We start from the raw sequence: 17,484 nt of genomic DNA, 5'->3' as shown, positions 1-17,484 counted from the left end.
ACTACCCGCAGTTTATAAACGAAGAGATTTTTCTCAGACGAGACTTTCTAGTCGGCTACATAACTCACATTTATCCCGGTAAAAAAACTCGAAGTAGGAATTCCTCAAAGGCATTGTTTGAGACCTTCCTGTCGCACGGTATCGGTGGCGGCGGTGAAAGGTCAACGCTGAAACAAACACGAGGCTATCTTCGTTGGTGTTTGACTGTTATGAATATGAATCACTGCCGCATGATTCTATTTGTGACCGCCGCTGTATGGCGCGTGAGTGCAGGCTGAATGGCTAAAGCGGGCGTGTTTGGAGCGATTTGTAGCAAGCATGAAATGTGGGACGACGCAGCTGAGCCGTTTGCAGATCGATACTTGATACGCACACCGCGCTCTGAATGTCGCTGTGACCGGATTTAATTATTTATCCAAGAGAAACCACTTTTTATCTAAAACTGAAGAAACTTCTCTCAGACCAGAGGAACAAACGGACAGAAAACGCCGCTATAAATGGCCGTGATCGGGTCTTATTGAATCGATTTATGAAACCGGATGAGTCGGTTCCATCGGCGCTGTGATGAGTCAGCTAGTTAATGTTGATTTATTCTCAGTTGCGTTGCAAGTACGAATATGTTTTGAGAGATGAAGTGTGAAGGTATTTTCGACAGAATAAAAATATTTTACGAACTCATTTGGGCTATATCTACTCGACGAAAGCTACAGAGCATTCCATAACGTTTAAGATACTAATCCTGGGATCGGAAGGAGGACGTAGAAAGTTATCTCTAATAAATAGGGGCTTAGACTTCCCCATTACTCCCCAGAAATCAATTAATAAAAACGTATAAAACTAAGCTTAGAAGACTTAAGTACCTATACTTAGAAACACGATTTCAATTATCTTCTTATTTTAGGACCTTATTCAAATCAGACGCACATATTGACTTTTGGGTTTGATATTGATAAAAGAGAGTTCAAAGAAAATACGGCATCGTGCATTTGTTTAACGATTCAAGTTCGAGGTCGGTACTTTATCATAGTTAAGCCGGCGCCACTGCGTGACGTGATCTGGGACATACTCTAACTACTTGCAGCATCATCTGATAGGGTTACTTCGTAACAGATTGGATAAAGGGTAGAGATAGTTATTTTATTAAAGAAGCTGTTTTATTTAGGACTGTGTAAAGATTTAAATTTGCTCTAACACAGTTATGTAAGATTAGGTATTATAAATCTGGTTTTGTTATTTATTAGTAGAGCTAAACCTAATTTCTACTTGTGACATCCCTGTAGCTCGTAGACTAAATACTACTCACGAACAAAACTCGCCTCGTACACACTTTCACTGCCCATGACTTGAATATTTCAGTTTTCAAGCACTAAATAAACAAAGATCTCCGAAGACTCACAGATATCTGAATATGTAGGAAACAGACAATATTACGTCACATCGCATGTCTGACTAGCATTTTTACTAAGAAAAAGTGATGAACCAACAAAAAAGAATATTTTCGGCTCTCGCGTAATACCTGAGATCTGAAACAATCTCGTTTTTGCTAAAACTGCAAAGGAGAAATCTCGGGGCAATTGACACAGTCACGCGACTTTGTGCAAAATTGGTTTTTAATACTTTATTTTTAACGTAATGCATATAGTCATTAAACTTTGAATGATCAAATCTGTAGGCACTCATTTATTTTGTGTAATTACCTTTAAGCAGATGCATCATTATCTTTCTTTGGCTGCCAGTAAATTGCATTGTCGCACACTTATTGATTTATGTTTGCGTTTGAGAGAAATTGCGAAACTATTAATTATTTAAAGAGTCTGACGATAATCTCGTATAATCAGAGATGTCTTAACGATATCTTTTTGTCAATCTTAATAATATTTCTTTGGAGAATCGAAATGGAGTGGTCGAAGTGGGTTGATGAGCCGTGGCAGGCTGCTATCCCAACTAATATTATAAATGCGAAAGTAACTCTGTCTGTCTGTCTGTCTGTCTGTCTGTCTGTCTGTCTGTCTGTTACGCTTTCCCGCTTAAACCTCGCAACTGATTTTGATGAAATTTGGCATAGAGATAGTTTGAGTCCCGGGAAAGAACATAGGATAGTTTTTATCCCGGTTTTTGAAACAGGGACGCGCGCGATAAAGTTTTTCTGTGACAGACAAAATTCCACGCGGGCGAAGCCGCGGGCGGAAAGCTAGTTTACCATAATAAATAGCTGCACCGAGCGCTTTCCGACCGGAGCCCGTTACCCGTTCCGCTTCGTTCCGCGATCTCGACCGAACACCGATAAATCTGATGGTTTTACAGTTCATAATCGATGTAGAAAAATAAATTGGGGTCATAAAAATATCTTTCGACTTATAAAAAAAGTTAATTGATAACAAAATTAAATTACATAGGGTACCTATGGTATGTACATTCATAGAAAATAAACGTCGTATCGTAATCCACCAAAGCTACCAGATGATATTGTATTAAAAATAAAATTAAGTATAGGAAAGGAATAATATTAAGTGCTTGGTTAGTTAGTAAATATGTATAGTAGAGACTATACCGGCAATTATAAAAATTAATTACTCAATTCCAGTGTAGCAATTACACGCACTATCACATCATCCAAATTATATTTTGGTGGCCCGTATTTAATTTGCTTGAATTATTTAGGCGTGTGCGACCTTGAGCGGCTCGCTCGGCTGCACTCGGCGGTTCCGGCCTGTCTCGGTCCAAATACATTACTGCAGATGTGTTAATTCTACATTACACACACAATTATGTGAATAAGTAATTCAATTGGAATAATTACACATACAAATACCATAACCTGAGTTATTTCAAAACAAGACAACCACCACCTACTAAGTCTATTTGCGACATCGAGTTCCCGAAACATTTGTAGGTATTGGTTGACGTGTTGTTTGTTAAAATTGGCGCGCTCCAAAAAGAGCAAACCGTATTCACGATGTTCCATAAACTCTTTCCAGTGAACAAGTCAGACCCCACATGGATTATGGTTCCCACTCCGAACCGGTTTATCCACTTGACTCGGCGTAGAGGCTATTCGTTGGCCGATGCGTCTCGTCTCACGGCGCCCAGCACCCTTGGGCTATTGCGCCCGTCGAATATCCCACAGCGATTCTTTGAAACGATAGCTACATTGGCGATCCGTCTGATTTAAATTGTCGACTCTATTCAGCGTGTTAGATATTTTTTTGTGAATATTAAGGCAATCATTACGATGTCTGTCAACGTGGCTGCATCGGTCTGTAATACTTTTGTCGTGACTGCTAACTACACAAGTTATTGATTTAACCAAACGCATTCTAAGCAAAACGCAGATTTCATTAGAAGGCTCTATTAATTTCATCTTCAATCTTAATATTTCCAAATATTTACTTCCCGAACAAAGTTACAGACATGACTTTTAGTTTTTATTTGCGTTCGGTAAAACCAAGCGAGGTGAAAGGGAGAGTTGCAGACAATAAAGGAATGAAGCGCTTTGAACCATAAATAATGAGATTTGGACGATGGGGGGTCATCCTTTTTGTCTCACAACTTATGTTGATGAAAGTTGCTAGAGGCGTCTATTTGCTAACACAATGTTGCTTGAAATAATCGTTAACTTTGATGTTATTACTATAGCGTACTTACAACTTTATTCTGCTACACAAACTTATATTTCTAGTATAAATCAATGTTCGTCTCGGTATTTGAGTTCGCAAAGTTCTGTAACCGTAGGATTTCTATTATTATTCCAGCCAGACCATTTATTATGTAAAACTTTTTAAGTTGTGTTTTTACTGACATGAGGATTTCTCAAGTTTATTATTCTTATTTCCCATTAGGCGGAGCAGTAGTGCATATATTTAGCTAAGCTTTTAATTAATGGATTCATTCAAGCGACCAGCCCGCTTCCTTACGCCATCGCACAACGATCAAATTTTGCTTCATGCACCAAATTAATTATGAATATTATCATTGAGGGTGTCAGCAAATGTGGTAATAAAACTTGCCCATGGAAACTGACCAATATAGCAACACAAAGTAAGTAGAGCCCATTCGATCGTTAATCGCAGACTGTACTCGTATATCATGTCATCAAAGTTCGCCGTATGACATCAATCCAGCCCCGGGCTATTCACGCTTTGAATACGTATCACATGTGGTGGTGGAAGCGTAGGGGTACGTACTGCCCCTGGGGGACGATAATGTGGGACGTTAGTAGTCTTTGCATTCAACGCGCATTAGGCGGGACACGGTTGCCAACGTGACGGGGCTGTTAAGAATTAATGTACACATTAAACGAGCTAAACAGCTGGTTTAACGTGTAATCTCATAACTCAGAAAAGATCGCAAGTAACATCTTACTTGCAAGTTCTGGCAGACGCAACTGCGTAGTTAAAATTAGCTACGGAGTACTATAACCAACCCACAAATGGATTATGGCGTAGATGGCATCATTCTGAATCATACAGTTGAGTAGTTCACTACTTCAGCGTCTCGAATTCACATTGTGTGTTGTCATCGATTGTTGTAAGCGCCGTTTGGTCTGTGTTTACCTTTATAAAATAGGTTGACTCCTATGAAGAGTATAATTTTATTTTTAGACGAAATCCTGAGTGAAAGACCCAATTATTTGATGAATAAGTAAAACATTCGAAATTGCCCGAAAAGCGTTTGATATCATAAAACACAGATCGTCTTAAGAGGATATTAAGGCGACCTATACACATGACTTATTCTAATTTCCCTCGGGGCTAATGTTAACCTCGGGAGCTACTTAAGATCGCGATCCTGCTTACATAAATAGGATTCAATGTGTTCGAGTGAAACATTTGTTGTGGCTGTGGAGAAAGCGAAGGTTTTGGAACACACTAAAGCTATTACTAACTAAACGTTGAAAATCCCAATCCCAACTATCCCAACTAATATTATAAATGCGAAAGTAACTCTGTCTGTCTGTCTGTCTGTTACGCTTTCCCGCTTAAACCTCGCAACCGATTTTGATGAAATTTGGCATAGAGATAGTTTGAGTCCCGGGAAAGAACATAGGATAGTTTTTATCCCGGTTTTTGAAACAGGGACGCGCGCGATAAAGTTTTTCTGTGACAGACAAAATTCCACGCGGGCGAAGCCGCGGGCGGAAAGCTAGAGTAGTATAACTTCATTATCTTCTGAAAAGAAATTAAGATCATTTAACAACCTTCAGGTAATTACATTAAAATATTCACTAACACAGCTTGATAGTAGCTGTAACTGACTGTAATAAAGCAAAATGAAAATAGTTGGTTTTAGTGGAGCGTAAATAAATAATGCAGCGATGTCTGTAAAGGTGTGCTCCAAGGGGCGTTTTTGAGTGTCGGACGTAACTGGCTGGAATGTCCCCGGATACAATGTTACTTGCATAACGGACATGTATAATGGACGTACAGCATAAAGACTGGCAAGCCGTGCCCGCCAGACGACCTCATCCCGCCGTCATTGTAGGCCCGCCTTGCGCTCATGAAATATGAACGACCCGCCTGAAAGAACGACCAACCTCCTCTCCAGTTTACTGTGCATTACTACTCAACTGCGCTTATAAAAATAAAACTGCCAACAAACATTTAACTTTATAACACAAGGTGCTAACAACTTTTGCACTAAACTTTTCTCACGTTCTTTTTACAAACCTGTCGTCTTTACAAAAAATACCCCTTTTCAATAAACCAGTCGCCTCAAGCGTGTTTGTTGACCATAACTAAAAATAAATTCTCACATAATAGTCTCTCTTCTCCCCTTGAACTTTTTATAAATTAGCATGTCAAATTGCAGACGAGATTTTTATCTTTCGAATAATTAAATTTCTTCCCACACATTGTTATCTTTTGCCCATTTTTGTTGGTTCATTTTATCTCTATGAAAAGACTCTAGAATTTACTAGTATGGCACGGCCCGAAATAGACAAATATATTATAGGTAAGTAATTAATTTATAAATGGCAATGCCTTTATGAATAAGGATGAAATCTTCATATCGTATTTATACCATGTTGATCAATATAACTTCAAAAACGTTATTGATGTTTACCAAATCAAAGCTTTACTTATCATGTAAGTCAGTAACTTCCATTGAAGCCATTGAAGAGGGCTACAAACACATTTCTCTTCTCAATTTGGAAAAAAATCAATCGAATTACTTTCTGCTCTGCTGCGATCTCTGATTAGTCAATATTGGGGACATTTTCTGTCAAATAAAACGCTTATTCAATTCGTTAACGTTTATTTGATATAGAAAATCGGAAGTCTTGATTGCATATCGGCTTTCTAATGGAACAAGTAATTGCACAGCTATTAATCGAAGTCAACGTATTGTTCATGTAAAGAACACTATAATAAATTCTACTAAATTCTATAAAAAAGCGATCGAAGCAGCAATTAGTACGTATCTACACTAAATAATACTCTATTAATCACATCACATAAACATAATAAATCATTAATGTTTGCAAAACAAACTCTAGCAAAAGAAACTGAAAACAATCAAACATAAATAAATATAACAACGCTTACCCACAACGTGTAAGGTTGGGAGTCTCGAATGTAGCAGGAGTAGGTACAGCAGGCCGCAGGAATCACAGCAAGCAGTCACCACAGTGCATATTCCCAAGGTAAACAAAGATTACGTAAACGCAATCCCACGCACGCACGTCACCCGATCGATTTTCAAACTTTCGAATACGCCCACTTATATTTTACAAGATCAACTAGACTAGACCCATTCGCATTACTCTGCTCCACCGCATCCAAACACCAGGTATCGAGTCCCCTGCGCCCTTGAAGCGGTACAGGTTATGTTATCGATAAAGCACAACACGCGCACTGACAGTTCGGAAAAACAATCACAGGTCAAGTTCGGGACCGGTCTGTGTAAAGTACATTAAAGGAGGTCGTGATCTGTTTACAGTTCGTCAAATTATCCGGTACGAGTCGCACTGAAGGCGTCCCACGAAAGATGCGATGTGTGTGCAAGGTTAGCGAATCGGTCGACGTGAATCTCGTACGTAGCGACGCACGTCCCCCGTGGTCAGACGCGGACTGAGCGAGCCGCGAGGGCGCCGCCGAGCGAGTGCTAGGACGAGCCCCGCGCCCGCCGCGCGCGGCGCCCGTGTGCGCGCGCCTCTTTCAGTTACACCGCATCCAAAATTTCTACATTCATAAAAATATTCCATTAACGAGGATCCGCGAAGAATTTAGATCTCTACCGGCGAAACTCTTTGATCAGGCTTTTAAAAATTATCGGAAAAGATACGAGGGAAAATGATTCGGAAAAAGAAATCTTTGAACAATGTGTGACTCTACATGCTCTGCTATAGGAGCAGGAGCTAAAAATTAAAGCTTTAAATAGAGTCTTATCATCCAAAGAAACTACGTTTAATAATGGCGTTGATAAATAATATTTGTCAGCGAGGAGTTGACGGAGAGGGCGCAGTGACTGTCGGGGGCAGGTGATTGAGTCTTTATCGTGGGCGCGGGTGCAACCTGCGTCCGTGTCACTGTCACTTCCCTGTTCATTTATCATACAAAGAGGTCTTGAGAGCCTGCGAGCCTCACCCTCACAGTATCGAAAAACCATGAGGAAATTGCCTGTTTAGCGTTACTCCATCGAACAATTTTTAAATTTATTGAAAAAGACTATGCAGAGGGGAAGTTTTATTGCCATTAATACCTCTACCCTCTTGGAAGGTGACGTCAGTAAAATATATGTAGTAAAAATGTCTCAGTCAAGGCCGGTAAGATACCGTAAAATAAATACAAATAATACAATGAAGCCTTGTTTTGTTTTAATTGAATGATTACCGGAATGATGACTCCAGGTAAGCAACTACCTTAAAGCTGGGGACAGTCAGGTAGAGAATACCGGGAAATAGTGCAGTTTTTAGAAATTATATTGACGGATTTATCTTTTACGGTCGAAAGATTCTGACTCTACCAAGCAGAGTTTTGCTAAAATGTTGCAAATCGAATATAATGGTACCTACTTCTTATGTTTTACGAGGTAAAATTCATTCATTTCATTACCTACTAAAAAGGTACCTTTTGTTTCATATTGTAATTAAATTAACACAATTACATCATCTTCTAAGTAAGTATTGATATTAAGTTGTTTTTTACCTTTTTGCAAAACACATAAAAGAAGTTAGCTTCTTTCTTGTTTGGGATGAAGAAATTCATTCACTCAAAAACTCCAAAAAATAGGGTTTTAAATATTAACTCAAATGCTCCATCAAAAGCTCCCAAAACTTTCGAGATACCAAATAAATTATTTCAAACTTTCCCCTTTTCCATCAAAACTATCGCTTTCCGTCAAATAACCCTTGCTCACTTTCTGCGGAGAAAACTTAAAATGAGGAAAACTATGACAAACATCAAGACAGTCAAATAATTTATTTCACTATTGGCTCTGTGCACGATTACAGCGTCAACTAGCGTCCACAACTTTGTGGGCTCTGTCACATTGACAATTAGGTCGTGTATTTGTGAAAAAATATCAAATATTTTCGACTAATAAATTGTTGTGATACCACGATTTGGGTGGAAAAAAGGTTTTGAAATCATTTTGGTCATTCAAATCAAATGAGGAAAGTCCAAAAAGTGTGTTTAATTTTGATTGTGTCAGGGTTTGTTTACTTCATTTATAGTTATAGTTTTACAGTAAAACAAAAAGAAAAAGCTACTTTAACGGTTTCATTATAACAGTAAATATATTTAAATGTTCCTGTATCGCTAGTAATAAATTAAATATCGTTTTCAGGTCGAAATGAGTATTGTTTTGAAGACCGGGTTTGTGAGTGTTACAATATCAAATTCCAACCATAAACCGTATTTAAAGGAAAGTTGTTGGTATTGGCTGGACAAGTTCGAAATGTAGAAGAATTAAGAACAAACAAGGGCAGAGTTCAATAATTCACGCCCTCATCATAAGGCAAACATCTGTGCACAACAACTACTGTGACTCATTTTTGTACTACCACGTTGTATAGTCTAGTTATTTCCAAATTGTAAACGGCTATTAAATCAGCCCTATCGAAATACAGTCCACTCTTTTATTTAAGTTCCCAGTAGGACCCTTTTCATGCGATTAATTAATGATATTAAAATGTATTATGTAGAATCGCTTTGCCATTGACAGATACATCTGATGACAGAGCTTACATTATTTCTACTTTTGACCACCATGAGCGCTGCGATAGATTATGTTACCCCCACCTAGTACTTCGCAGTTCGCACCCAGCGAATAGCATAAACATAACTTTTATTTACTTAACTAGCGGCCGCCCGCGACTTCGTACGCGTGGATCCCGTTTTACCCCCTTCATCTATGTTACGCGGTTTAGATTTTTCATACAAAAGGATTTTCCCGCTAATTCCTGTTCCCGTGGGAATTCCTAAGTATACTATAACCTGCCCAGGAGTATGAAGAATAATTGTACCAAGTTTCGTTAAAATCCGTCTAGTAGTTTTTGTTTCTATAAGGAACATACAGACGGACAGACAAACAGACAGACAGACAGACAGACAAAAATTTTACTGATTGCATTATTGGCATCAGTATCGATCACTAATCACCCCCTGATAGTTATTTTGAAAATATATTTCATGTACAGAATTGACCTCTCTACAGATTTATTATAAGTATAGATTACTCAGCAGGCCTTAAGTACTTGTTTAATTGCAACCTACAGCAATAAAATATAACTTGTAATTATTGTTCACATAGAAGAAAAGACATAAAATGAATGTACGGTCGACAGAACATCAGACTATTACATTTATGATGCAAAATCGTACCTGAAACAATGACATAAGGTGCCACAAAATTTACCATGAAGTGCTGTCATCCGTACTTACATTACCACAATATAGCCAGGAGATAGTAAAAGTATTTAATAGTGTAAATAGAGGGTATCATAGTAAAGGGGTTCCATTCATTTGCTTTTGAATAATAACTTTAATGTTCACACTGAAATGTAAAGTGCAATTATCATAATATGAGTCCCGACGTCTACCTGCGCACAACAGCGCGAGATAAAACGCAGACTGTTTACATTCGCTGCGGAATAAGTTGTTTCTAACTGTTGTTGCATTGTGAGCACACGGCTCTCATTCATCTTAAACCTTTTCAGGCAGGGTTTAATCCTCGTACAGCACTGCATACCGCGCCGGGACATAAAAACGTTCATTTGCATTGGTGCTCCCGCGCGGACCGGTATTTATCCAGTGTTACTGCCACATAATAAGCGAACACTACCAGGCTTTGACGGCTGACTCAAACTCTTTAAACCATAACCCTTTGAGAGAAAAAACGCGAGCACTCGGCACGAACGCTAATTAGCCTTATGCTCATTCATTTCGTGTACACGATATAACTCCTCACAATGCAAATGTAGACATAAAATTGTCACATGCACGGCAGATCGTTTAGATGCGCCGGGACTGCCAATTAAATGGGCAATAAATTACAACCATCTAACTAGGACATGTTTGCAGCGAGCGTGGTTTTAGTTGCGAAACTGTTTAAACGAGGCCACTTATGTTGTGTTTTGGTAAAAACTTCAATAACAAAGAAGCTACCATTAAACTAATCGATGTATAACATGCAAAATCACAGTCACCGTTCACTTATTCTGAACGATATTACTATACACTTTTAGTAATAATGCTGCTATATGCTGTACCTACTTATATTATAAAAATGTACGCATCTTTCCTAATACATCCAGTAATTTTAACACGAGAACATTAAAGACTAACGTTAGATTGTATTAACTTAGTTGTTACACTACTTCAGCCACAGAAATTCACTTTCAGCCAATCTCGTAGCCCTATATCATTTGCCGCATTCCCACAATTGTGATAAACATAGAGTGGCCATCGTCCCTCCACGCATTGCGGCCCTCGTCGGATCGCTTAAGGTAACATAACCTACGGTAATAACAACTTATCTTCATCGTCTGTTTCATTTCCGTGTCCAAGTTATCGTTGCTTTTCAGACCCAGCACCCTCTTTTAGACGCACTCATATTGACTGCGGTGTACATACAACAACACAAATAGCATTTCCCTCCTCTCTCTTTTAATCCAATATCAACTTTGCCGACTTGCCATAAAGATCTTAATAGCGTAATAAATTAGAATGTAAGCTATCTAGAATGATACGTTGGCAAGTATATGAGGTACACAATGCGAACATAAATTTTACGCACCTAAGTGAAGACGATCAAATTAAGTATTAACGTAATTGGGCACCGCACCGACTTCATTACGACCGCAATATATCCACTAATTGGGTTTTCACCTGTATGTATAATAATTTCGCCTTGATGTTTACAAATAGGTTTTGTATTGGATTAGATTTGGGGAGCAATAAAACACCGCTAACTATATTAACGGAGCGATCTTCTCTAACACTTGGTGTGGAAAATGAATGAGTTCACCAATAAAGTTTTTTATATTCATCTTACGGCTTCATAATTTAAATGAAATGTTAAAAATACACTGATCCAACAAGCCGACAAAATTTTTAATGCTCATCATAGTGAAAAGTTGAAGTCAAGCACTACTGAAAAACTCGAAACAGTTGAATCGGAATATTACTGATTGAAGAAAGTGACTATTGAGGCAAGAACATAAACACAATTACGTACAAAAGGAAATGATAAGTAATTGAGTGTAAAGCACGAGTACAGGTGCGTGACGAGGCGGCGTAGGGGAGACATCGCGTATCTATATGGTTGTACCCCGGAATCACCTCCTGAAGCCGCGCCGTGATTTAAGGCCCGTTTTTCATGTGTATTGCACGGGGCCCGCGGCCCAGCCTCGCCCTTCGTCCCGTCCCGCCACACCCCGTACCGCAATCAATTGAATACTTTTTATAGCGCTCTCCACGAATATACGCCATGGAAAATATTAATACTATCTACAGCAAACAAATTGTATTTTGTGTATACGCCAAAGTTGTACGCAAACCTAATGAGTTTCAGTCCATTTTATTTCACAACTCAATTAAAATAGTTACTAGACATTTTATATGATAATTATTTCAAATATTGTTTAATGTAGAGTCTCATATTCAAAGTAATTAACCTACCTGAATTTATTGCTATGTAACGACATGCATGACTAAGGATTACAAATAATTGCTGAAACTTAAAAAAATCTTTGCATAAACCAATACATAATCGGGTAGTACCATCATGTAACGTAACATTAGTAATTACAGTTTTTTCAGTCATAACCTGCCGCGAAGTAAAAAGAAATATGGGCGCGTTTTCTTTAATGAAACACACATACTTTCATCAAAATATGTTATAGGTTTTGGAGAAGATTAAATTGCGCCGTCCACATCAAAAGGTCGCCGTAACCGCTGATATTAAAAATAGTACTCGGGGTACCGTTATCAAAGGATAGAATAGGTAATGTTTTCACAACATATAGTATGTTCTTTTATCATTGAATGCCCAAAATCCTAAAAAAGGATCTGACTTGAATAATGAACAACTCTGAAAGGGAACCGTGAAAAAATGCACAAGTGAATTTCGTTTGGTGGGGGTAGGGAATGAAAAAATTGCGTCTGTTTCTGGAGCGAGCAGGGTCGGAAAGGATCCGCTAATGGCGGCCCCAAACGCCAATTATATCAATTAAATACTTTACGACTACGCTGCTCCGCCACTTTTTATTTCGGGCTCTTTATTTACCTACTTAACGTCCTGACCCCGTAATTACTACAATATTAATTCGCTTCGCCGTGCCTATCGGGAAAATTGTTAGGCAATGTTGTTACATTTTACGTATAATATCCAGACTGAAATTAAGGTAAAATATAATTATCCTGTTGCCATTTAAATTCAGCGAAAAGAAGTTGGAAGTCTGTAAAACGGTCGACATTGTGAAGGGTCGACTAAAGTATTTAATTACGGAGATTCTCGACCGCGGCTCGTTTGCATCGGCGCAGGCCTTTAGCTCAAAGTAATTCTTACCTTCGGGTGTAGGGTAACTAATTACTCATTCATTAATTGATGAAAACGAGCTCCCTCTATCCATAGAAACAAATTTAATTATGGATTTGGACTTCTGAATTTCAATGTAAAATGCTGAAAGAAGTAAACTATTGTTTTTATCCAAATTATATCTATATAATATAGGTACTTGTAAGTAATAACACCTACTCTAGACACTGGAAATATAATTGATATCCTAAATATAATGTATAATTACGTTCATTCGTTGTGCTCTACATTATTTTCGTGCATATAAGTTCATACTCGTATATCAACAAAACTAAATGTGTAGGATACTTAAAACTTTGATACTTTACAATACAGTGGCTTTTATTTGGCAGTCACCCAAAACGATCCGCACCAAGCTCAATTTACGTAATTTATTATAAATAAACAAACGCTGACCCCGATTTCTAGAGAAGTTACGAGTAGCTTAAGTGGACAGTAAAAAATGAAAGAATTTTTAAATTGCCACGAGGGTGACGACCCCTCTAATCCTAGTGTGCATGCTAGCCAGGATCATAAAGACACGTCCCTATTTTGGCTTCACTAACGACCTCATTACCTGCGAGGAGAAATGGGTGTATCCCTACTACCTTGTGTACCCGTGATTTCGCCGGCACAGTTTTTCCTTTATTGCACATTCTAAACGGAATTCATATTGCTGGCAATATAACCCACCTTATTCAAATTCAGCATACATATTGTTTTTTATTTCCCGCATGGGTAAAACTTTGGCAATGCCACGAGTACGAATACGCTAATTAACTTGGTTTTAATTCAAACTAAGAGCAGTGAAAACCTCTATAATTTTACTGCAAAATAGTTTTCTTATTTTCTCTAAATGAATCTGCTAGTACTCTTAGTAAACTGGTGAAATAAGGCAAAAGCAAAACATTAATCATCATTTTAAACCGAAATAACATTTCGAAGTGAGTGAAATTGTACAAAAAGAACTACTGCAAATTTCGGTCGCCGACTAGCGCTTTCCGAGCGGGATAAACTGAAGTTCTACCCCGTAAATTGAGATATGTTTGGCTCTATCCATCTCTCTCATATAGCTGGGATGAGTAAGAGACTGATTAAAGAAAAAACTCAAATCGTTTTGGAGAGTAGACCCCTTGACACTATTATGCTATGCCCTGACTCCTATTATTGGACAGAACTATGGTAGAACAAGTTGCCTGCGCTACTGAAATATTTATTTTACATCGCAACGGTGCCATCCTGCACAAGGATAGGATTTTCTTAGGTTAGAATGGGTGGATATTGTTTATATTTAGAAAAAAATACGAGTTATTCTTGGATTCGTTTCAATATTTTGCCATGTTGACTCAAAGCACTCAATAAAGATAAGAAGACAACGACATGTAAAGTGGCCGTTTAAGGAAACCTTTCTATTTTCGACTTTCTTATCTGGAAAATTTTGGCTGAAATGGAAAATGGAAAAAACAGTATTGTTTCTATTTAGTAGACAATATACGGGGTGGAAACGATAAGTGATCTCATTCAATTATTTCTAAACTATACAAGGTATCGTTTAGTGTGGAGGCTGAAACCATTAAAGTTTCGGATAGATCCAGTTTATTCTGTAACCTATTATTGGACCGTTTGAAAGAGCTTGTGAAGCACTTTCAGAATCAGTAATCAGTTTTTCGATATTTTGTATAGTTTAGAAATAATCGAGTGAGATCACTTAACGTTTCCACCCTGTATAGAGACTATTAAATAGATCCTTCACGAATAGCAATTTGGGCTATCTTGCGACCCTTACGGTAGATCTAATGTAGGTGTACCTACATTTATTGCTGCCGTAACATGAATTGGACATAATCAATTCTTAATAGTGTAATTGAATTTCTAGCCACATACGCGTCCTTTGCGTCCTGAATGAGACAGGAGTGTTTCTTTGATGGCGGTCGCCTCCCCCGCTCGTTACCCGCTGAATGCTGCGTAATTTCAAACGCTGCACGCCGCTTCTTCGCAAATTACTCGTCGCGGACACCAATGTCGTAAAGATATTAATATTATACTTACTCTGCCAAGTCTCAGAAAAGGGGTGTATACGGGGGCGTCTAGTAGCATTTTAAAAAACTTACTGATGCTTCTTTTTTCTCATGTTCCTATCCCATAGTCTGATTTAACTGTATTATGATGAAAAATATAATCCAATTATGACTCCAATTCTAATATTTGTAAGAACAAATTAATGTTTTAAAAGAAACTCTCCATCTGTCTTTGATAATTCCGTGGCTTTTAATATTAACTCGTTAACTCAGTAATAAAAAAAGCAATAAAACCTATAATTACAGTTTACTTATTGGATTATTGGATAGATGCGAATTCATATCAGAAGATAATACATTACACAATTCCCAAAACCCTTTAAAAAGAAAGCAATAGCCTCACAGAAATCACCCATTTCAAATTTCGCCTCTGCGAAGTCGAATATCATGTATTATTCAAGCGCAACTCGCTGTACTTGTGAAAAGAATGAAAAATTACGAGATTTCAGGTAATTGTCGTAAGCTATGAAAAATCGCTAAGTTGTCGGAGAATCGTTGAAAATGAAATCTTCAAAGTAAACCTGAAATACTTTTAATAAAGGAAATTGAATGTTTAATGTAATGAAATATAGGTAACAGGAGGACCCAACACAAAGGGAGACTCAAAGAAGGTAGAGAAATTGACCATTCCTTTTTCAATCAGGAATATGATTTTTGAGGTATTTTTATCCTACATTACGAAAATGAAATATTTTGACTGTAACAAAGGGCCATTATAATTAATATACTTTGATCAATCGAAGTAAATTAGATTTTAAAGCCATGAAATAATATTATCAAACAGTTCATTAGGAATACTCGTAATATCTCATAAAACGAAAACGTAGAGACGCGTAGCAGAAAATTTCAAAGCAAAACAAACAATTTCCTTTGTACTTTTAGCTGAGTTTTTGTAATATTGCACCTAATTAAATTTGAACTCGTTTTAAACCTAATTAAATTAGCTTGGTGATAATTGCTATCCAAGCAGCTAAATTAAACGGCACCTAATCATTCATTGCGACTTTCATGAATTTAAAATCACCGCCTAGGTAAAACAATTTATTTTTCCTTCTAAACATTGTGATATTCGCATACGCCGTAAACATGAGTTCCTCAATCCGTCGCAGCCGGGGATACTGTCGGAAGCCGCTATTAGGACGTCCTCGCGCTTGCAAGCTTCCAAAGCTCCAGCAAGATAGAGCACAAAGGCACACGCGCGTGGGCTCATTGCTTCCGACTGCGCTGCGGATATGACAGATAACGCCCATTTCCATATCACGGAAATGTGTTCACTGTAATTTTCTGGAATTCAGGACCAATTAACGAAATATAGGTAATCGCATGTATGTAATAAATAAATAATAATAAATCTTTGCACAATTTCACACAGCGCCAGCTAGCCCCAAAGTAAGCAACTTAATGCTTGTGTTATGGGTGCTAGCTTAACGGATATACTACTTATATACTTTTTTTTTTTAAATACCTAAATATTATACATAGTCACACCCAGACCCGTCACAGAAATTAAAATTCATCATTTCAATTTCTGCCCGGCCGGGAATCGAACCCGGGACCTCTCGGCATAGTAGTCCGTTCTGAACCACTACACCAAACCTAATGGATTAAATAATATTTTTAACTTTAAACAACAATTCAAGGTTACAATAGCCTCACAACAACAAAGTTCGTTACTGCTGTTAAACTCCCAAAATGTGGACTGAAAAAAATCCAACTGTAGGTTTGTTTACGCAGACATACACTCGAACTATTGAAGGTTGTTTAGCTCGCAAATAAATTCATGCGTCGTCCCAAAATTTAATCAACAAACATGTTTTTCAATCGAACTGGATACAAACATTTATCATATTCGAGTGTGTGTTTCAAATATTGTGCTTACCAACTCGGCGTAAACACGTTACATGACTGTAAAACATAAAGCAGAAAATTAAAAACCATCATAATAATCAGTCAGTCGTCCTTTTTTCCGCCTACGCAAGGATACGGCCGAGATTACACATGAGATTGCGAAAGCGAACAATAGTCGCATATTCAGTAAGATGACTACGCAGCAGATTCGGCCGCCTGCCCAACGACGGGCCTCTGGTGGCTCGAAGAAAAATGTGGGCCGGAAGGGCGGCGAGTGAAGGTCGACGACCCCATGCCGTCTGTTTTCCGCTTTACCTTCATTCGGACCTAAGGAAGACAAGTTTACAAATTTTAATTGTTTGGATTACACAATTAAAATTGCACTGAAAAATTAATAATCAAATGTTCCCTAACATTAATTACTACCTACGTAATAAACGAACCAAAATATTGTATGGATTATATGTAGGTTTAAAACTTATACTAACTAGGCTAATGCTCGAGCTAAAGTTGGAGTTTTGACCGTGTTTTAGAAAAT

The 17,484-nt window shown here is 37.9% G+C and overlaps 1 protein-coding gene across 4 annotated transcripts in view; it reads right to left on the bottom strand.

Moving 5' to 3' along the window:
- Positions 1-7,080, bottom strand: part of LOC135087757 (uncharacterized) — a 175,221-nt gene extending 168,141 nt beyond the window's left edge. For 2 of the 4 annotated variants that reach the window (XM_063982536.1, XM_063982537.1), the window contains exon 1: positions 6,546-7,080. The gene's annotated coding sequence lies outside the window, so the exon portion shown is untranslated. The remainder of the gene's footprint in view (positions 1-6,545) is intronic. The other 2 variants (XM_063982538.1, XM_063982540.1) reach the window with 1 other exon arrangement.
- Between the last annotated feature and the right edge of the window lie 10,404 nt (positions 7,081-17,484).

The sequence above is a fragment of the Ostrinia nubilalis genome, chromosome 3 (genome assembly GCF_963855985.1).
Source record: "Ostrinia nubilalis chromosome 3, ilOstNubi1.1, whole genome shotgun sequence".
Lineage (NCBI taxonomy): Eukaryota > Metazoa > Arthropoda > Insecta > Lepidoptera > Crambidae > Ostrinia > Ostrinia nubilalis.
This window is presented reverse-complemented; position numbering and strand designations above follow the sequence as displayed.